This window comes from Gorilla gorilla, chromosome 11 (assembly GCF_029281585.2).
Source record: "Gorilla gorilla gorilla isolate KB3781 chromosome 11, NHGRI_mGorGor1-v2.1_pri, whole genome shotgun sequence".
NCBI classification, from domain to species: Eukaryota; Metazoa; Chordata; class Mammalia; order Primates; family Hominidae; genus Gorilla; species Gorilla gorilla.
In genome coordinates, this window is record NC_073235.2 from 79,809,590 (window position 1) to 79,832,987 (window position 23,398).

At 39.9% G+C, this 23,398-nt stretch overlaps 2 non-coding genes across 3 annotated transcripts in view; both read right to left on the bottom strand.

Moving 5' to 3' along the window:
* Nucleotides 1-23,398, bottom strand: part of LOC115933760 (uncharacterized) — a 109,139-nt gene that overhangs the window by 54,104 nt on the left and 31,637 nt on the right. For both annotated transcript variants that reach the window (XR_010129631.1, XR_010129632.1), the window contains one exon: nt 1,193-1,294. This is a non-coding gene — a transcript (uncharacterized protein). The remainder of the gene's footprint in view (nt 1-1,192; nt 1,295-23,398) is intronic.
* Nucleotides 8,468-8,571, bottom strand: LOC115933883 (small nucleolar RNA U13). Its single transcript, XR_004069727.1, has one exon. It is a non-coding gene; the product is annotated as a small nucleolar RNA U13 (small nucleolar RNA).

Sequence of the window (23,398 nt, forward strand, 5' to 3'; positions counted from 1 at the left end):
CTGTACTCCAGCCTGGGTGACAGAGCAAGACTCCGTCCCCCGCCCCAACCCCCAAAAAAATTCTACTGTGCTTCAAGAGGCCAGTTTACAAAGTGAAGCTCAGTAAGATATATCTCAAGCACCAAAGAAATTGAAGAACTTTGCTAATTAATCTGTGGGATGTGAGTTAGAATAGATTTTAAGAATGTTGAATGAAGAAGAAGAGGACACGATTTGAGATTGGGTTGAATTTACTAATAGGGCTTACAAGAGATTCTGGATTATTCTAGTTTGAGAAGCTAGGAATAATTCTGTTTGCTCTGCTAAATGTTCATTGACATTTAGACTGAGGGGTGAGTCATACAAAATAAAGTTGAGATGCAAATCTCTTAGGTAAAATGTAAACGAACAAAATTTTAAATTTTAGGAGACAGGAATGCTGGATTAGATTTGTCATATCTGACCCAACCACCCACCTCAATTGTGTCTTCCAAAAAAGGGTCTAGCCAGTTGCAGTGGCTCACACCTGTCCCAGCTACTTGGGAGGCTGAGGTGGGAGGATCACTTCACCCAAGAGTTTGAGGCCAGCCTGGGCAACATATCGAGACCCTGTCTCTAATTAAAATAAAAATCATAAAAAGGTCCAGAAAACACTCTTTACAAAGGCCTTGAGAAACAAATCTATGAGGGAAGGGTCAGTATAAAAGTGATTTAGAGAATGTTTCATGTAGACCAGCGATGATGCTGAAAAAAGGCTACGGTTGAATTTGGCTTACTGAGTTTCAGAGGGATGGCAGGATCCCAGAGTGACATGGTCTAGGTAGCACATTTGCATGGGGCTAAGTTGAAAGTTAGTAGGTCAGTGTGAAAATTAGAATGCTCTGACTCATGGATTCTTGGGAGGTGACTAACTGATCATGGAGTCCCCAGGACTGAAATAAATAAGCAGTCACTAAGGTCCTACTTGATTTGTATAGCAAACAAACAAACAAACAAAACCTTCATGTCTAGAAAAGAGAGACAGTATCCAATTTCCAGATATGAATGCGTTCTCAGACACAGTTAAAGGAAATCTGAGTACCCTCGAGGAAGTGCCTACTTGAGTCTACCTCCTGGAATACAAAGGGACTTGTGGCCGTTTATTAGGACAGTTGTGAATGATGAAGCAGAGATAGTTCACTTTCATCTGGTACAGACAAGAATATAGCTTTACCTTCTTGCCACACGATTACATCACCTTTTGGACCCTGGGTCAAAATGAAGTCAGCAGAAAGCTTCTTATTTCCTCATTTCACATGATATCAGATTATTCATCCTGTACAAGTGGGGACAAAAGAGTAGAAAGCAATAAATACCTTGGATACCTTGAAAAAAATACATAAGCGCTCGAGTGGGAATTTTTCAAGGGTCCAGTGGTATACAGAACATGTTTGGCTATAATTCTAAAGTGAGAGATAAACTGTTGTACCTGAGCTCCTTACCAATATGAAGAGGTACTATTTTGGTGGACCTCTTTGGATATTAGAGGCTTGCTACTAGGTCCCAGTGGAACACCTAACCCTGAGACACCAAGTGACTTTGCGTCGTAATTGCCTATCAGGATCCAGATGTTAATTCAGGCTCATAACTCACCAGGCCTGGATAGTCCTGAGGATGAGTGAGTTTAGTGAGCACATTGCTTGTATTCTCCTGCGACTTACGTCTGTCACACTGCTGTCCCTCCCTAGCTTACGTGTGTCTCATGGGGTATTCACTATGTCCAATTGATTTGAGAGGAAAAAATTAAAATCCTGGTTTACAGATCCTTTTTTCTTGGCCTGAAGTGGGTTGCTTTAGCATTTACAGCTCACTCCAAGACCCAGAAAGACCAGGGGAAAGGACAATCCTTGACCGGGCATGGTGGTTCACGCCTGTAATCCCAGCACTTTGGGAGGCTAAGATGAGAGGACTGCTTGAGGCCAGGAGTTCGAGACCAGCCTGGTCAAAATAGCGAGACCCCATCTCAATTTATAAAAAAAAAAAAAGAAAAATAAAAAAAGGGGCAATCCTCAAAATGGGCAGAAACTGAAATAATATGTATCTCGTGGTTCAGTTTGCCTGGAATTAGCAGTGGCTAATAGTTTGGTAACTTGACCAGTGACTTGGAAGGGTTAAGATTGGTCACAAGGAAGTCTGAGTAAAAAGTACGTGAAAGGACCTCTAGAAATAGGCCAGAAGGTGTGAACATTATACCTGATATTATCATTGAAAAGGAAAGTAGATATGATCAAATTATCTAGTTATCATGTTTAAAATTTTAATTAGCTCTGGAACTTACACTGAAGATTAATATATACATCCAATAAACTTGATCCAGCAGTGGTTGAATCTGCCAGTGCATGTGTGTGTATGTGTGTATGTATGTGTGTGCATGAAAAATTCCACCTAAATCCTTCCTCACTCTCACTCTTCCCATATAAACCCTTACGTTCCCCAGAGTATGGTTTAAAAGCCACTGAACTAGTTCAATGTCATTTTAGAGAATAAGAAAATATCCAAAAAATTGACTTGATCTGTCTCAGGCCATATAGTGTCTACCAAAATAAAGGCTCAAATCCTCCTCTTAAACTGGCGCTCGCTCCAAAATAGCACGTGACTTCTGTAATTCAGAATAAATTCAATATAATGGCAACTCCACTCTTCCTTATTATCTAATCCATTACTCAACATGACAGAAAAGTATCACCATTTTCCATTCTTCAAAGCATGGAAAACTGAATGGCAGGATAGATGCTTGAATGAAAAAAGATTAAATATCAGAATGCGTATTTGTAATTTCCATCATATTACCTTTCTCCCTTAGACTTGGAGTGGCCTTCCATCTGTAAGTGGCCAATAGTGTAAAGGACATTGTATTCATTGTTAAATTAAGGGACAGGCAGCTTAAATCTTTCAAAGATGTCTCCAGTTGTGACTCATATCTGAGGTTGCACTATCTAATATAGTAGTCACTAGTCACATGTGGTGATCAAGTTGAAATCTGGCTAGTTTGAATTAGGATATGCTGTTAAGTCTTCAAAATCTGGTGTAAATTTACCAGATTTTGTATATATAGATATATATACACCAGATACATATCTATCTATCTATATATTTAGATATATAGAGAGAGATATAGATAGATATGTATCTGGTGTATATTTAGAAGACTTAGTATGAAAAGACAATGTAAAGTATTTAATTAGTAATATTCAATATTGATTACATGTTAAAGTAATCACATTAAACAATTTTGGTTAAAGAAAATACAGTATGAAAATTAATTTCATAAAGAAGCCAATCTGAGAAGGCTGTACATACTGTGTGATTCCACCCATATGAAATTCTGGAGAAGGCAAAACTCTGGAGACAGTAAAAAGATCAGTGGTTGCCTGGGGTTAGGGTGGAGGGAGGGATGAACAGGTGGAGCACAGAGGATTTTTAGGGCAGTAAAACTACTCTGTGTGATACTATAATGCTGGATATAGGTCACAAATTTCTCCAAACTCATAGAATGCACAACACCAAGAGTGAACCCTGAAGTAAACTACAGACTTTGAGTGTTCCAATGTAGGCTCATCAGTTATAAAACATGTACCACTCTGGTGGGAGATATTGATAATGGGGTAGGCTATGCACGTGTGGGGGCAAGGGGTATATGAGAAGTCTCTGTATGTTCCTCTTAATTTTGCTGTGAACCTAAAACTGCTCTAAAAATAAGTTTTTAAAAAAGCCTATTAAAAGGTACTTTACATGTTTTACTTTTAAAAAATATGGTTATTAGAAAATTTAAAATCACAAATGTGGCTTGCTTTATATTTTTATTGGTCAGTGCAAAAGAATGGAAACCAAACCAAGCAGAATTTGGCCAGTGTTTCCTGTAGCTCATTAGTGTTGTCAGAATTATAAAGATGTTAGGTACTCACACAAGTGTATGTGAACTACTAAGGTTTCAATTTTGGCAAAGTCACCATCTGCAAATCGGAATTTCACACTTTCCAAAAAATACTGGAATGATAGTGAGCTAGTCCTAGAGGATAAGGACTGTGTCTAGTTCCGTTTTTAACACAGAACAAGTTACATTGCTGGCATTTGATAATTTTGCTTTAGAAATCAGGTGGACAAGAGCTTTTAGTTCTTCAGGGAAAGTACAGGGAAAGTGGCCCTCTGATGAATTGCTTTGAACACAGAAATATTTACTTTGAAAATGTAAGCCTCCCATTACTTTATCATATCTATCCAATTTTATTTCACTATAAAATTTAACTCCTCTGCCCTTAATCATGAAAGTAGAGGAAGGCAGAGTAGACAATGAGTTAATGGTATTCTCTATATGTGATATACAGAATTTTAAGTTGGCTATCATTACATTTAATTCTATTCATTAAATCAAAGATTTCTCCCAGATCAGTACACACCAGCATGTGACAGAAATCACAGTTAATGCCTTCCTCATCAGAGACCAAGTAGGACTCCTAAGTTCCAGAACGTAATGATTACTTTGGCATCCTACATTATGCAGCAAATCCAATAAAGTACAAACAACCTGCCAAGATATAATGTGAGTGTTACAATGGGACATCATATGTTTTAGCTCCATACCTGCTAGAAGTATCATAAAAGTGAGTGGTGATACTCAGTAAGAATAGTGTCTTCTCAAATCCGTTCCTCCTCCTTTTCTTGTGTTGATGGCATCCCCATCTAGTCATAGTCCTTCTATATTTCCTCATTTTCATCCCCTGTGTCCAAGTGGTCATTCAATAGTACCAATTCTATCTTTCAAATGTCTCTTGAATCCTTCCATTTCCCGACAATTTTCGGTGTAACTTTCCTAGGTGATTCTCTCATCAACCCTGCCTTGGACACCTGGAATAACCTTTATGTAATTAGGTTTCCAGCACAAGCACCTATTAAGCTGTTTTCATTTTTCCCTCATTTTATTGAAGCTCCAAATTGCCACCAGAATTATTTACCTAAACATATCCTTCTCCTGCTTGAAAACTTGCCAAATGGATCCCCATTACCTGCAGGATAAAGTCTAAACTTCACATGACATTTAAGGCCCTATATATTGTAATCTCAGTTTACCTTTCCAAACTTATCTCCTGCCTCTCTTACCACACCCTAGACCCTGAACGTCCAAGTTTTTTTTTAAATTACATAATCAAAAAACCGTGAACATTCCAAATTTTTAAAAGTTGATAATAGTGAGGGAATTGAAAAGATTTGTATACAATAAAATGAACATGCCTCAAATATAAATCTGTTACTTGTGGAAAATTTATTCTATGCATTTCCTTTTGTCAATGAAGTGGGAATTCTTTTGACTTTCCACTTCTGCAAGTGATAGAAACCTAATTTGAATTTCTTTGGCAAAAATGAGAAATTATTGGCTTATGGGTTCCAAAAAAGGGTTAAAAAGCCAAACCAAGAGATAAGCAGAAGTATAGTTCTACCTCAGAAACCCCATTGCCATCAGAATTCCCTTTGACGACTGGCTTGGCCCGTCTCTGCATATCAGCTTCATCTGAGACAGAATCTGCCTGAAGCAGAAAACATGATTACCTACAGCTCTTTGGGTCAGTGTCCTTTAAGAACCATATGGCTGTCTCTCTTTCTTCATTCCAGTCTGAAAAATCCAGAGGAAGGCCTCTTATTGTACTGGCTTAGATCAGGTGTGCCTATCCCTGATTTATCAAGTGTGGCCAGGAAAGAAGGATCCCATAAACACAGAAAATTTCTGGCTGTAGCCATGTGGATGGTGGTGGGAGATAGGGATATTACTCCTTAGGAAAGAGTGCTGTTAGTGAAGGCAATAGCACAGATATCTGCCAGAGCAAGTAATTCTTAGGAATTTTAGTGGAATTAAATCAGAAGAGCTGAAAGTTATATAATTAATTATATTTAAATTATATATTTAATTATATTTAACTTCACTTATAATTACTAATTGATCCAGGTCTGCTAGCACTGTAGCTGGCGCCACCACAATAGATTTTTAGACTTGTTTAGCCTACAAGTTTGTACTCATAATTTACTTATTCTAATTTTTTGTTAGTTTTGTTTTAGGTATCTAATTATATTTGTTCTAAATGCTAATAATTTTGTTTCCTAATAGTCATAACTCATATTTCTATTTTGTTGTTTATTTTACTTGCCAGAACTTCCAGAATTATAGAAAATAATCATTTGTGTTATTGTAAAGTTTATATGTGTGTGTGTTTATGTATATAAAGACTAGTAGTGTAAGGAAGCAGGAAAAGGGTATCTCCATTAAGTGACTATTTACATTCCTATTGGAGCTAGAATGGAACTTAAAGATACCAGGGCTTGTAACAAGCCAGTATGCAGAGGATGGTATTCCCAGTTTTTGAAACAGGCCGGGTGTGGTGACTCACGCCTGTAATCCCAGCACTTTCGGGGGCCAAGGCAGTAAGATCGCTTGAGGCCAGGAGTTCAAGACCAGCCTGGGCAATAGGGTGAAACCCCATCTCTACAAAAAATTAGCAGGCGTGGTGGTGCATGCCTGTAGTCTCAGCTACTGGGAGGCTGAGGTGGAGCCCAGGAAGTTGAGGCTGCAGTGAACCGTGTTCACACTGCTGCACTCCAGCCTGGGTGACAGAGCAGAGACACCGTCACAAACAAAACAAAACAAAACAAAACATTGAAATAATGTTGGGTTGTTAAACAACATATAGGTTGGTGAACTACTGCTGCCCTGAGATATTACCTTTCCCACCCCTCATCTTTACGGTCCAATAACTAAAGGGTTAGATCATAGCAGGGGGCTGTCCATTCTGATTGGTTTTAACTAATTGTTTTAATATTTTGATTATCAGTGATATTAGAACACAGTAATTTGACTGTGTACCCCTAATGGAATATACTACCTTGGGATACAAAAGAAAAAAACTGCAAGAAAATCTTAAATTATCTTTAATGACCAAATTGTCAGAGAGAGAGAGAGAGAGAGAGAGAGATTACAAGCCGCCTCTAGCTCACTGAGCTCCAGTGGAAGGAGAAGGAGGTGAGAAAGATTTCTATACTATGGCCCACAAATCTATCAGTGGTAAAGCATTCAAGAAGTCACTGGATACAAAAGTCACCTGCAAGAGTTCACCCTCTACTGGAATGCTGAAGAAACTTCATCATGGAGGTACTGCTGCACTGGTACTGTGCTACTCTATAAAATTAAATATTATCAGAAGTCCATAAGCTTCTGATTTGCAAACTTCCCTTCCAGCACCTGGTGCAAGAAATTTCTCAGAACTTCAAAAACAGATCTGTGCTTCCAGAGCACAGCTATTGGTGCTTTGTGGAGGCAAGGGAGGCCTATTTGGCTGGCCTTTTTGAAGACAACAACCTATGTGTCCTCTATGCCAAATGTGTAACAATTATGGCAAAAGACATCCAGCTAGCACACCACATATGTGAAGAACATGCTTAAGAATTCACTGTGCTGGAAAACATTTCATTCTTCTCTCTCTCTCTTCTTCCTGACACTGGTAGTTATGAATGTTAGATTTTTTTTTCCCATGAGGTCAAATGGTACCTACATACAATGATTGCAAGTGGAAAAACAGAAGACAGAAATCAGGTATTGGCAATTTCTCCATATTCATTTGTGTATGAATTTTTAATATAAATGCAGGGACACAGATTTGATTATATGAATATCAAATTTTCACATGTATGATAAAAATATGCACAACTATTGTGTATCAATAACAAATTTTAAAAATGCAAGGACACAAAGCATTAATGCAAGTCAAAATGTTTCAGTGAACAAGTTTCAGCAGTTCAACTTTTTTTTTTTTTTTTTTGAGACGGAGTTTCTCATCACCCAGGCTGGAGTGCAATGGCGCGATCTCGGCTCACTGCAACTTCCACCTCTTGGGTTCAAGTGATTCTCCTGCCTCAGCCTCCCAAGTAGCTGGGATTACAGGCACCCGCCACCACGCCCGGCTAATTTTCATATTTTTTAGTAGAGACAGGGTTTCACCATGTTGGCCAGGCTGGTCACGAACTCCTGACCTCAGGCAATCTGCCTGCCTCAGCCTCCCAAAATGCTGGGATTACAGGCATGAGCCACCACACCTGGCCAGCAGTTCAACTTTATAACAATATAAATAAACCTGTTAAAATGTTCTGGACAATGCCAGCATTTGGACTTTTTAAAAACATGCAAATTTCTTATTGATGGCAACTAAATAATGTTGGTAGCATTTGATAATACAGTCGATTCTGTGCATTCACTGTCCTTTTCTGAGTTGTCCTACATGCAAGTACAGGTTTTTAATGTTGTCTGTCTTCTGTGCTATTCCAGTAAGTTTGCTATTAAAATATATTAAGCTATTTTTTTAAAAGGAGAAAATGAAAGAACACAAACATTGGATATTTTATGATATTAAGGAATTCTTGTTAATTTTTAAGGTATGTTAATAGTATTGGTATTATTATTACTTTTTCATGTCAGATGGGTAATGTGCTGACATCATAACAAGGTTCAACAGCGGCACATCTCACACATGCATGTGAACACCCAATCATCACCCTCATGAACTACAAAAGGATCAGGATTATGTTTTTAAAAGGTCTTTCCCTTTCATGATAAATACTAAAATATTTACAGATCAAATAAGATGGCTGGACTGCTTCACAAGAATCCATTGGGTGTTGAGGTAAAGAGAAAAGTGAATGGTTATAGATGAAATAAGAGTGGTTATGAAGTGACGATTTTTGTGGCTGTGGGATTGGTCACTGAATTAGTCTCTCTATTCTTTCCATTATAGGCCTGCTGTGGTGACTCATGCCTGTAATCTCAGCACTTTGGGAAACCGAAGTGGGCAGATGGCTTGAGCCCAGGAGTTCGAGACCAGCCTGGACAACACAGCAAAACTCGGTCACTACAAAAAATAGCCATGATCACACCACTGCACTCCAGCCTGAGTGACAGAGTGATATCATGTCTCAAAAAAAAAAATCCATTATAAAAAGTCAACAAAAAAGTTACATTTATTTACTATCACTCCTGCAGGTCACATAACTAAATTCCCTAACTTTATGATTGGAAAAATTTGAGTAAAGAATTCCCCCAGGACTCTTCACAAAAAAGCACTTTGGAAAGAAGCACTTGCTTTTTGGAAAAAAAGCAAGGACTTTGGAATCTCATTTACTATACCAGCTATGTGACCTGTGGCAAATTACTTAACTTCTTCAAATAACATTTGAGTTATCTGTATAATGAGGCTAATAGCATTTATCATGACGGGCTTTGTGAGAACTAAAGGAAATAGCACCTGTAAAGGGCCTAGCACAGTGAGCAGAGAGTAGATGCTCAGTAGGTGGCAACTGTCACTATTTTAAAGTGTCTAAGATCATACAGCTTGTAGTAGTACAGTCAGATTTAAAGCACAGGTTTCCTGATGCACAATTCTGCCATATTAGGTTATTTCTTTTGAGTAACAAGCTTTTAATAGGTACCAGCTGAACTGAAGAAAACAGAGAAACACCTGAATGGAAATTAATTAACAACTCATAAGATTTGTTTCCCTAGATATGATATGATATCATATCTTCAATAATGGCATCAATCTTGTTTCTCATTGACAGTCATGGCCTGACTGTATCCTTCCCATGACAACATTTGGTTCCATGAGGGCTGGTTTAAATAAAAGGAATTTGCTTTAGGAGGGTTTCTATTTTTAAATCTGTAACAAGAGACCCCATATGCAGCACAACTACCTATAGATGATAATCTGACTTGACCAAGGTCACCCTGCTAGATAGAGGCAGAAATGGGTTTAGAACCTATATTTCCAGGTCTGTATATTTGCTTTCAGTAAATATGCTATTTTTATTTATTTATTTTTGAGACAGGGTAGAGGGTAGAGTGCAGTTGCATGATCATAGCTCACTGCATTCTCAACCTCCTGGGCTCAAGCAATTCTCCTTGCCTCAGCCTCCTGAATAGCTAGGACTACAGGTATGGGCCACTGTGCCTGGCTAATTTTTAAATTTTTTTTTGTAGAGACATGGTCTCACTATATCGCCCAGGCTGGTACTGAACACTTGGCCTCAAGTAATCCTCCTGCACTGGCTTCCCAAAGTGCTGGGATTACAGCTGTGAACCACAGAGCCTGGGCTGAATATATTATTTTTAGATGTTTACATATTAGGAAAAATAATTTCCACTATAAAGCATACAATGTATGGTACTGTCTTTCTAAGAATCAACAATAAGGAATGTTCCATTTATCACTACACAGACTATTGCTTTTTCTTCTTTCTTTTTTTTTTTCTTCTGAGACGTCAGTTTCAGCAGATGCCCTTTGCCAGATGCTCCTGGCACTCTGAACTTCTTATCATCTGATTTGAGGAAGAGCTGCAGGGCTTTAAACAATGTATGTATTTATTGGCATTATTCTCTTTGTTCTCTACTTACACAAGGCTCCTCAGTACTTTCTTCTTTCTCAGTAATCTTGGAAACCTTTCATAGGAAGGGAAAAGAAAATAGGATGTCTTTATTCTCTGTACTTCTTGGTGGAAGTGAGGAAGAATATATGATGGAATTGATGAATGGAAACAATAAAACTAAAGGACTTTAGCCCAGTCACTCTGCTACTATACTAATGAAAAATTTAATTGTGTTTAATAAGCACCTAACATTGTGCTAGATGCTGAGAATACACAGGTGATTCAGACATTTTAACAGTTCAGTGTACCTGCCCTCAGACAGCACAGAGTTTAGTAGGTTGGGTAGATGGGTATCAAAACAACTATAATAAAAAGCTAGAAAATATAACTGTTAAACAGAGGTGAAAGTGAAATGCTTTAGCAAGAAGAGAGAAGTTCTGACAAGAACAGACAGACTTTCAGAGAGAAAGTGGAGTGTGGTTGGGGCCACGAGGGATCTTACTTTAGCAGACTGAGAATCAGAATTTAAGACTTGTTACTCCAAGACTGTTGGTGGTTACCGCATATGAAGGAAATTGGAAAGGACAGGGTGTATTCTGAGAACCCTGGTGTGGCTCCAACTGCCAGAGGCAATCCACTTGAGGGTTCTTTCTTGCCTTTACAAAACAAAATGTAAAAACACAGAGGATAAAAATAATCAAACCAAACCAAAGTTAAAAGAATAACAATACAATACGGGACAGGCCAGGTTCTTTCTGTTCCAGAACCCACGTGTCAAGGAAGAGGCCATATGTATCTCTACAACATGAATGTTGCTATCCATTCATCAAATATTTAATGAACCCCATTGTGTGCTGGGCATTGGGATAAATGCTGTGGACAAAGCAGTGAACCATAGCGTCTGAGTTCACAAAGTTTATATTCTGACTAGGGACACAGTGTTTAAACAGCAACTAATTACATAACTACAACTGTAATAGGCAGTGTAAAGAAGTGAAGATGCTAGGGGAACAGCTAACAGTCTGGAGTATTAGGAATTCTTCTTTGAAGAAGTCACATTTGAACTGAGTGCTAAAGGAAGAGTGAGGGCAGGAGCTGGAGTTAGGGGTTGAGGGCAGGGGAAGAGTGTTCAGGGTAGCACCACCAGTGTGGGTGGCCAATGAAGAGTGAGAAAGCTAAGCAGGTGGGTGAAAGCCTCTTTGTGCATGGCCTTGTAGGCCCCATTCATGATTTGGGTCATTACCCTCGCACACCAGGAAGCAACATAGTTTTGAAAGGTCAGTTTGAGTGCAAAATGGAGAAAGGATCAAAGAGAGAAAAGAATAGATGGCAAAGACCAGTCAGAAGGCTACTGGGACCTGCCTAGAATCCAGGCAAAGAAATGAGGGTGACTTGTATTAGGGTGGAGACACTGGGGATGGAGAGAGTAAGGAAGAAAGTTTGGGAGGAGGAGGGCAAGAGCTGAAGAGAAAGTCTGGCTTGACAGATCAGCTGGGTGGTGTGTGTGTGAGTGTGTGCGTGTGTGTGTGAGACAAGATCAGCTGGGATGGTGTGTTTGTGTGTTTACAAGATCAGCTGGGATGGAGTGTGTGAGTGCAAGTGTGTGAGACAAGATCAGTTGGGGTGGTGTGTGTGTGAGACAAGATCAGTTGAGGTGGTGGGTATGTGTGTTTGTGGGTATGTGTGTTTGTGGGTGTGTGTGTGACACAAGATCAGCTGGGGTGGTGTGTGTGTGTGAGAGAGAGAGACAAGATCAGTTGTGGTGGTTGTGTGTGTGTGTGTGTGTGTTAACATCAGCTGGGGTGATGTGTGTGTGTGAGAGAGAGACAAGGACAAGATCACCTGGGGTGGTTGTGTGTGTGTGTGTGAGTGAGACGAGATCAGCTGCAGTGGTGTGTGTGTGTGAGACAAGATCAGCTGGGGTGGTATGCATGTGTGTGTGTGTGTGTGTGTGTGTGTGTGTGAGAGAGAGAGAGAGAGAGAGAGACAAGACCAGCTGGGGTGGTGTGTGTGTATAACAAGATCAGTTGGGGTGGTGTATGTGTGTGTCTGTGTGACAAGATCAGCTGCGGTGATGTGTGTCTGTGTGTGTGACAAGATCAGCTGGTGTGGTGTGTGTGTGTGTGTGTGTGAGACAAGATCAACTGGGGTGGTGTGTGTGTGTTTGTGACAAGATCAGCTGGGGTGGTGTGTGTGTGAGACAAGATCAGCTGGGGTGGTGTGTGTGTGTGTGAGACAAGACCAGCTGGGGTGGTGTGTGTGTATAACAAGATCAGCTGGGGTTGTGTGTGTGTGTGTGTGACAAGATCAGCTGGTGTGGGGGGTGTGTGTGTGTGAGACAAGATCAACTGGGGTGGTGTGTGTGTGTGTGTGACAACATCAGCGGGGGTGGTGTGTGTGTGAGACAAGATCAGCTGGGGTGGTGTGTGTGTGTGACAAAATCAGCTGGGGTGGTGTGTGTGTGTGAGACAAGACCAGCTGGGGTGGTGTGTGTGTATAACAAGATCAGCTGGGGTTGTGTGTGTGTGTGACAAGATCAGCTGGTGTGGGGTGGGGTGTGTGTGTGAGACAAGATCAGCTGGGGTGGTGTGTGTGTGTGAGACAAGATCAGCTGGGGTGGTGTGTGTGTATAACAAGATCAGCTGGGGTTGTGTGTGTGTGTGTGTAACAAGATCAGCTGGTGTGGGGGGTGTGTGTGTGTGAGACAAGATCAGCTGGGGTGGTATGTGTGTATGTGTGAGACAAGATCAGCTGGGGTGGTGTGTGTGTGTGAGGCAAGATCAGCTGGGGTGGTGTGTGTGTGTGAGGCAAGATCAGCTGGGGTGGTGTGTTTGTATAACAAGATCAGCTGGGGTTGTGTGTGTGTGTGTGTGACAATATCAGCTGCGGTTGTGTGTGTGTGAGACAAGATCAGCTGAGGTGGTGTGTCTGTGTGTGTGTGAGAGAGAGAGAGAGACAAGATCAGCTGGAGTGGTTTGTGTGTGTGTGTGTGTGTGAGACAAGATCAGCTGTGGTGTGTGTGTGTGTGTGTGTGAGATAGAGACAGAGAGAAGATCAGCTGGGGTGGTGTGTATGACAAGATCAGCTGGGGTGGTGTGTGTGTGTGTTTGACAAGATCAGCTGGGGTGGTGTGTGTGTGTGTTTGACAAGATCAGCTGGGGTGGTGTGTGTGTGTGTTTGACAAGATCAGCTGGGGTGGTGTGTCTGTATAACAAGATCAGCTGGGGTTGTGTGTGTGTGTGTGTGTGTGACAAGATGAGCTGAGGTTGCGTGTGTGTGAGACAAGATCAGCTGGGGTGGTGTGTGTGTGTGAGAGAGAGACAGAGAGACAAGATCAGCTGGAGTGGTTTGTGTGTGTGTGTATGTGTGTGAGACAAGATCAGCTGTGGTGTGTGTGTGTGAGATAGAGAGAGAGAGACAAGATCAGCTGGAGTGGTTTGTGTATGTGTGTATGTGTGTGAGACAAGATCAGCTGTGGTGTGTGTGTGTGTGTGTGAGATAGAGAGAGAGAGACAAGATCAGCTGGGGTGGTGTGTATGACAAGATGAGCTGGGGTGGTGTGTGTGTGAGAGAGAGAGAGACAAGATGAGCTAGGGTGGTGTGTGTGTGAGAGAGAGACACACACAAGATGAGCTAGGGTGGTGTGTGTTTGACAAGATCAGCTGGGGTGGTGTGTGTGTGTGTTTGACAAGATCAGCTGGGGTGGTGTGTGTGTGTGTGACAAGGTCAGCTGGGGTGGTGTGTGTGTGACAAGATCAGCTGGGGTGGTGTGTGTGTGTGTGTGTGTGTGTGTGTGTGTGTGTGTGTGACAAGGTCAGCTGGGGTGGTGTGTGGGTGTGTGTGTCTGTTCCATAGCAGTGAGAGGAATCAGAGTATCTCTAAGCAGGGACCAGATTTTAGACTAACAAATCTGCACCACTTTTAGTTATATTCTCTTTTCCATTACACTAGAATCCCCACACTCTCGAACCAAGCCCAAAGTCAGACCAGAACGTCAAGAATCAGTCATCTTTTCTTAATCCCCATATACTGAAACTGTGCAAGATTTGGCTTGTGGGGTCACACCCTAAGCATTCCTCAATTCTTTCCCAGAACCTTGTGCAAAACTTTAAACAGAGGGAACAGACAAGGATACCAGGAAGACAAAAAAGAAAAGAGGAAACCTGTAATCAGCTAGAAAGAAAAGGATGATAAGTAAATATGGGTTAGCCATACTGAGTTAAAGAAATATATTGGCTTGCGCCTGTAATCCTAGAACTATGGGAGGTCGAGGTGGGCAGATCACCTAAGGTCAGGAGTTTGAGACCAGCCTGGCCAACATGGTGAAACCCTGTCTCTACTAAAAATACAAAAATTAGCTGTGCGTGGCTGCATGCACCTATAGTCCCATCTACTTGGGAGTCTGAGGCAGGAGAATTGCTTGAACCCAGGAGGCAGAGGTTGCAGTGAGCCGAGATTGCACCACTGCATGCCAGCCTGGGTAACATGACAGAACAAGACTCCATCTTAAACAAAGAAAGAAATATATTGGTACAAGTTCCCAGGCCTTCCTGTTTTGGGTGGAGATGAAATAAACCTTTAGAGAGAATCTTAGCTGCAACTATGTTTGAGGCCCTTATCTGCTAGAGGAACAACAACTTAGTAGTGCTAAGGCTTGGACATTGTAGTTACTTAGTAAATATTTGTTGAAGTGAAGCATAATAAAGGTTTTGAGGGTTATATACACTCAGTGAAAATTATTTAGAGTCCCCAACTTCTATCATTTCATTACAAAAAGGAGAAGGAAACAGGGAGCAGATAGGGTTTGGCTGCTGTTGTGGAAACAGGAACTTCATGTCATATGAAGTAAGCTCTGGGACAGGAATTTTAGTAATAACGGGTTGACGCTTGGCAAGTCTGCACCTTTGTTTTCTCACTTAAAGTGAGGAGACTGTATAAGATGGAGATTTTCTAAGTGCAAATTTTGGTCTAATATAGTATGGAAAGCAAGGTCCAAAAGCTTATACTGTATAGATTTGAGTGGGAAAAAAAGCAAGCAAGCCATTTACTGAAGGCAACAGGGAGCCTTCTCTGCTACATTTCAAAGAATCTTATTAAACTGAGACAGGATCCAAATGCGGATTCCTTTCTCTGGGCTCCCGACTAGGAATTGATTGCCACCACCTGTTTTTGTTCATACTATCATCTGTTATTGTCTAAAACAAATATTCTCCCTTCACTACAGTCCTCAGTTTCTCAACAACTTTCCTAACAATTCAGGAAACCAAGCACCCTTGCCAAGGACGTGGGTTCATGTAAATTTCTTCAACCACAGCCTCCTAGGATCCTTCCCCAGGGCAGCCAAGTCTCAGGCTTCTTTTCCAGACACCTCAGTTTTCTATAACAAGGGGAATTTTTTCTTTAACCATAGAAATAAATATACCTTTATAACTTAAATTTTTTTCCTATAGGTTACTGGGGTACAGGTGGTATTTGGTTACATGAGTAAGTTCTTTAGTGGTGATTTGCGAGATTTTGGTGCACCCATCACCTGAGCAGTATACGCTGCACCCTGTTTGTAGTCTTTTATCCCTTGCCCCCTCCCACCCTTCCCCCCAAGTCCCCTAAAGCCCATTGTATCATTCTTAAGCCTTTGCGTCCTCATAGCTTAGCTCCCACATATCAGTGAGAACACAGGATGTTTGGTTTTCCATTCCTGAGTTACTTCACTTAGAATAATAGTCTTCAGTCTCATCCAGGTCATTGCAAATGCCATTAATTCATTCCTTTTTATGGCTGAGAAGTATTCCATCATATATATTATATATATATATATACACACATACATACATACATATACATATACATATATATATATATATATATATATATATATATAAAACAGTTTCTTTCTTTTTTTTTTTTTGAGATGGAGTCTTGCTCTCGTCGCCCAGGCTGGAGTGCGGTGGTGCGATCTCAGCTTACTGCAAACTCCGCCTCCCGGGTTCAAGCGATTCTCCTGCCTCAGCCTCCTGAGTAGCTGTGATTACAAGCACCCGCCACCATGCCTGGCTAATTTTTGTACTTTTAGGGGAGACGGGGTTTTGCCATGTTGGCCAGGCTGGTCTCAAACTCCTGACCTCAGGTGATCCGCCCACTTCGGCCTCCCAAAGTGCTGGGATTACAGGCATAAACCAGTGTGCCCAGCCTATATCACAGTTTCTGTATGCACTCGTTGATTCATGGGCATTTGGGTTGGCTCCACGATTTTGCAACTGCAAATTTTGTTGCCATAAACATGCATGTCCATGTTCTTTTTCGAATAATGACTTGTTTTCCTCTGGGTAGATACCCAGTAGTGGGATTGCTGGATCAAATTTTAGCTCTACTTTTAGCTCTTTAAGGAATCTCCACACTGTTTTCCATATAGGATGTACTAGTTTACATTCCCACCAGCAGTGTAGAAGCGTTCCCTGATCACTGCATCCACACCAACATTTACTGTTTTTTGATTTTTTGATTATCACCATTCTTGTAAGGTGGTATTGCATTGTGGTTTTGATTTGCATTTCCCCGATCATTAGTGATGTTATTTTTCATATGTTTGTTCACCGTTTGTATATCTTCTTTTGAGAATTGTCTATTCACATCCTTAGCGCAATTTTTGATGGGATTGTTTGTTTTTCCTTACTGATTTGTTTGAGTTCATTGTAGATTCTAGATATTAGTCCTTTGTCAGATGTATACATTGTGAAGATTTTCTCCCACTCTGTGGGTTGTCTATTTACTCTGCTGACTGTTCCTTTTGCTGTGCAAAAGCTCTTTAGTTTAATTAAGTCCCAACTATTTATCTTTGATTTTATTGCATTTGCTTTTGGGTTCTTGGTCATGAAATCCTTGTCTAAGCCAATGTCTAGAGGGTTTTTCCAATGTTATCTTCTAGAATTTTTACAGTTACAGGTCCTGAAACTGTAAGGACCTAGATTTAAGTCCTTAATCCATCTTGAGTTGACTTTTGTATGAGGTGAGAGATGAGGTTCCACTTTTATTCTCCTACATGTGGCTCGCCAATTATCACAGCACCATTTGTTGAAAAGGGTGTCCTTTCCCCACTTTATGTTTTTGTTTGCTCTGTCAAAGATCAGTTGCCCGTAAGTATTTGAGTTTATTTCTGGGTTCTGTATTGTGTTCCATTGGTCTATGAAAAAAATGTTTTTCTGATATATTGTCTTACTCTGTCAGGCTGGAGTGCAGTGGTGCAATCTTGGCTCACTGCAGCCCTGACCTGTCAGGCGCAGGTGATCCTCCCACCTCAGCCTCCTGAGTAGCTGGGACCACAGGCATGTGCCATGAAGGCTGGCTAATTTTTTTTTTTTTTTTTTTGTAGAGACAGGGTTTCACCATGTTGCCCAGGCTGGTCTCAAACTGCTGTACTCAAGCGATCCATCCATCTCGGTCTCCCAAAGTGCTGGGATTACAGGTGTTAGCCACCATGTCCAGCCCATAACTTTTAATGATTCTATTGTCTCCACATAGCAATGAAGGTAGGTATGAGGAGGCTGGCCAGGGATCTTCTGCATATCTGCTCTTGCAAATGGTGGCCTCTGCAGCTAGTGGAGCTCACAGGATTTGGGCTAGGAGTAATAGTGAACCAAGGCCCTGGAAATCACAACCATTCCAAAAGGGGCATGGACAATGGTTGGACTCCCTTAGTGTTTCAAACGGGGCAGAAATTAAGGGTCAATGGTAACATCTCATCATAAACTTCTTTATTTGAAACACTGATGGGAAGCTTTCTCTCATCTTTTCTGCTTTTTCTTTCCTTTTCTTTCTTTTTTTTTTTTCTTAATAGAAACATATCAGAAAAGTCAGCAAGCATAATCCCAAGGAAGGATTTCTGACAAAGAGCCTTTAGATAAAAACATATTTATCAAAAAACAAATTTTTCAGTCAAGGGCCTTTAGACACTGTATCATTTTCTTTCCTTATAACAGATATTCAGACTACTTCTTGGAAGGGCCCCAAATGCCTTGGCTAAGAACAATGGACAAAAGTCGCAGTCTCCTAATTCCATTAGTCAGAAAACATTGTGGTTTCAGAAGATTTTGCTTATTGGGCATTTTGTAGCGGTATCCTGGACAGGGGTTGACATGGAAACCTGTGTTTCTCCAATAGGGTTTCCATGGCAATTCTATAGATTTTCTCATTTGTTAATAGCAATAGCCTTGGTCCTGATAACTAATATAATTATAATAGACCTGAGATTAAAAAGGTGAATCACTCTACTTGTATGGGGTTCCCTTGTCAGGGTCAGAATAGTATATTTGGCAACCAACCAGCCTCTGCACAGAATCATCTAGAACTGTGTTAACTAATATGATGTCCATTATCCACATATAGCTATTTAGATTTAAATTAATTAAAGCTAATAAAAATTAAAAATTCAGTTTCTGACTTTCAAGTGCCATTTTTCTAGTGCACATGGAGCTAGTGGTTACCCACTAGACAGCACAGTTATAGGACATTTCTATCATCATAGAAGTTCTGCTGGACAGCATTGATGTAGAAGAATCATTTATCTGTAAATGTATCAATTACTCATTCAATTAGTAATTCATTTAAATTGAGATACCTTCCTTAAATTTTTTCAGCCTCACTATAAACCAGAAACAAAGCAAGGCCGGACACGGTAATACCTGTAATCCCAGCACTTTGGGAGGCCAAGGCAGGCGGATCACTTGAGCTCAGGAGTTTGAGACCAGCCTGGGCAACATGGTGAAACACCATCACTACAAAAAATATAAAAATTAGCTGGGCATGGTGGCATATGTCTGTGGTCCTAACTACTCAGGCAGGATCGCTTGAGCTCAGGAGGCAGAGGTTGCAGAGAGCTGATAACAGGCCACTGTGCTCTGGGCTCCAGCCTGGGCATCAGTGCAAGACCCTGTCGAAGGAAAAAAAAGAAAAGAAAAGAAAAGAGAGAAGAGAAGGCAAACAATCCCAGCACCCAATCCTTAAAAGGATTCTTGGCTATTACATTTCATTCAGGGCTTGTAGTAACTGGGGGTAGTGTTTTTGTAACTTGTTAAAAACTATGTTCAAATGTAGCTCCAAGTAGAGGGAGGAAGAGGTCCTTATTAGTGGTGTTTGGGGAAAGGCCCATATTAAAGACATAATCCTCATTGTTCCAGAATTTGAAAATACTCTTGGACAAAGGCTCCCCATATCTCGTATGAATTTAGGGAACCTAAGAAAGTCCTCTGTCTTACTCCCTAAATACATCTTCTCCACCTACTCATCGTGAAACATAAAATTCTCACATATAAGCGGGAGCTAAGTAGTGTGTGTACACATGAACTTAGAGTGTGGAATAGACAATGGAGACTCAGAAGGGTGGGAGGGGAGGGGAAGAAGGATGAGAAATTACGTAATGGGTACATTGTAACATTATTCCAGTGAGGGTTCCACTAAAAGTCCAGACCTCACCAGGAGGTAGTGTATCCATGTTAGCAAAACTTCACTTGTACCCCTTAAATTTATACAAATAATTTAAAAATAATTATATATAAATGGAAAACAATTCCCTCAATAGGGAGAAAAAACTTTTATTAGAAAATTAGATATAAAACTGTAACATAAATATCCTTGGGAGAAACACTTAGATATTTAGAAACACTTATATATTTACTAAGCTGTAAATATCTACCACTTACCAATAGGTTTTCACAGACGGAAGAGAAAGTTCAAAGTTGCTGACTTTCTGGATTGAAATGGAACTGATTGGGGAGAGAAGGATCAGAAGGAGAAAGATTTGCAGTAAGGGTAGATTTTTACTGCCCAACTTTGCCAAAGCTTAGCCTTTGGTATTTAGGGACTATAAAGTGACAATTGGATGGACAGAACAACCATCTCTGGTTTCCATTTGCTTTGAAATTGGGGTCCCCCCAGACCCTGAACAAATTCACTAATTACTCTCCGCATGAGAATGATCAACACTGGTCTAGGCATTTGACTTTTGGTGACAATAAATTACAGAATTTCAGAGTCTGAGGAACTTTGGTAGCATTTTGTCCACTTCATTAGGCCAAGAATTTGAAAATTATCTTCTAAACTTCAGGGTCTATTTCAGGGATATCATAAAATTTTACCTAAATTTTCATTTCTAAATTGCAAAACCTGCTAGATTAGATTAGAAGCTTCCTGCCCATCATCCTTAGTCTCCAGCAAAGGGCAAAATACCTTATAATGTTTGTGCATCTGCTGAGCTGCAGTCTCCTATTTTAGAGATAAAGAAAATGAATCCTAGAAAAGGAAAATGTTTTTCCCAAGGTCATGGAGTGAAGTAACAGTAAGACAGTACTAGGACCAAGTCTTCTGTGTGTTCTTTCCACAGCACTGTGCTGATTTCTCACAACTGTTTTCTTTCTTCGAATACTTAGTTGTGGAGGCTGGTACAGCTTCCCACAGTTCAGTTGGGTGCAGTTATTGTTTCTGTCTGTTTTATTTTAGTGTTTTTAATTCATTTACTGTCTGGCAGTGCTGAAAGCATCAAATGGGAGTATTTTCTTGTCCTAGGCAAAGATAGTGTAGCATTAAAGAAAAATTACTAGGAAGAAATACGGCAAAATATTATCAGCATATCTCTTGGGTAGTAGAATTACAATATAAATTCAGATCATATATTTAAATAATTTTAAAAATAAATTTTTTTTAATTTTAATTTTAATTTTAAAATTTAAAAATTTTAAAAAATGGTTAATTTTACTAATAATTAATATAAATATTTTATTTTCTTTTTAATCGTTTTTGTATGCTCCATTTTTTTCTAAAATGATCATTAATTTTAAATATTTTATTAATATTTTTCTCATGAATTGCTTTATAATCAGAAAAGAACATTCTATGTAATATATGTATGATATAATATTACAATATATATATGATCTCCTTCTCCTATTTGTATTGTTTGAAAGGATCCTAACTTCATTTACATAGAGCGAAGCAGTGGGCTCCCATTAAAAAGGGTGAAGGACACTTTAATTATCTTACAGATATTTGGACAGTCAAGGAGGGCATTTATTTGTGCCACTCCTTTTCCCGTATTTTCAGCTGAAAGAGCAGACTATTGTCTGAAATGATTGCTGGCCTTGCAGCTGAAACCAGCTCAGTCCCCTTTTATTCTCAGGCTCTCTTGTCTTTTGGCTCCCTGAAAATGTGCAGCCTTTTTTCATTCTCGCCAACCTACTGATTTCCATACATATCATACACATATATATTTTTTTAAATTTTAATTAATTAATTAATTAGAGATAGGGTCTGGCTCTGTTGCCCAGGCTGGAGTGCAGTGGCACAATCTTGGCTCACTGCAAACTCTGCCTCCTGGGCTCAAGTCATCCTCCCATCTCAGCCTCCTGAGTAGCTGGCACTATAGGCGTGCACCACCATGCCTGGCTAATTTTTGTATTTTTTGTAGAGATGAGATTTTGTCATTTGCCCATGCTGGTCTCAAACTACACATATATCTTTTTTTTGGAAAAAATCCTTACTTATCCACGTAATGCAAGACAACAAAAAAGTATAAACTATTAATCGTAGGGGTAGATTTTGTATTTCACTTAGCAGGTAAAATGTTATTGAGTTAATTTCCTTAACATTGCACCTCACCCTTCTAAAACACATAAAAAGGAGTATAATCCTAGGCCTTTGTACACTAGAAATAAAAATAAATTAAAAATGATCCTCAGAAACTATTGATGTGTGTGTGTGTGTGTGTGTGTGTGTCAGAGAGATACAGAGAAAAGACAGGAATTGGCTTTACTCTTCTGTGGGTCAGCCTAGATATGTTTTGAGGTGTTTAAGGTGTTTTTCTGCATTCATTAAAAAAATTCTAATGAAATTCCATAAAATTTAAATTCTGTCTCTTTCAAAAGACAGAAAATATAGAAAATTTGAATCTCTCAATTATCATCTCATGTATTTATGTTTCTTTCCCCTTTCAGCTTCCTTCTCATTTTCTGAACCCCAACCACCCTCACCATACCAGTTCCCTGATGCTACTAATCAAAATAAAAAATCTGAAAACAGCATCTGTTTTGCTACTTTTCAGCTATGCCCAGATATTAACCATTAACCCATTTATGCTGGAGGTTGCAATTTTTTTTTGTGTGTGAAAAATCAGAACTTGGCGATGATCTTGAGCAGTAGGATATAAATAACTCCCACAAGCTTAGCATTCCAATAATGGAACACTAGGCATACATATTAAGAGTCTAAGAAGCTGTGCCAATTTGCTACTGAAATTTTTCTACTTAATAGTGTAGGTAATATATATTGTAAAAACATACACATTTTACCCAAGGGACTTAGTAAAATAAAGCTATTTCATTTGGGTTTAAAAAACATGCAGCCATACATATTTTCTGCCAAAGCTGTCTCTCATGCAAAACCTTGGCTCACCAAGCCAGATATGTCCTTCCTCGTTACTTTTTTTTTTTTTTTTCTGGCCATAAAAACTGCTTTCTTCAGTTTCTTATTCTCCGGGGCCATGTGTGAAGGTCAGAACCTATCCAATACATAATGGAATAGATTATCCAGTTCAGCTAATGATTTCAATGTTTTTTTTATGGAAAAATATCTTCTGGAACCCCATGTTAGTAACTCAAATAAAGGAGGTGTCAGGACAAAGGCAGCCAGTGAAGGAGGCCCTTCCTTTCTTGTTTTCCCTTTTTCTTGCTCCCCTTTGCCTCTTGCTCTCCATCTACAATTTTTTTTTTTTTTGAAACAGGGTCTCACTCTGTCACCCAGGCTGGAGTGCAGTGGCATGATCATGGCTCACTGAAGCTTTGATCTCTCAGGCTCAGGTGATCCTCCTACCTCAGCCTCCCAGGTAGCTAGGATCACAGGTGTGCCCCACCACACCTGGCTAATTTTATTTTTTGTACAGATGAGCTCTTACTATGTTGCTCAAGCTGCTCTTCAACTCCTCAGCTCAAGCAATCCACTTGCC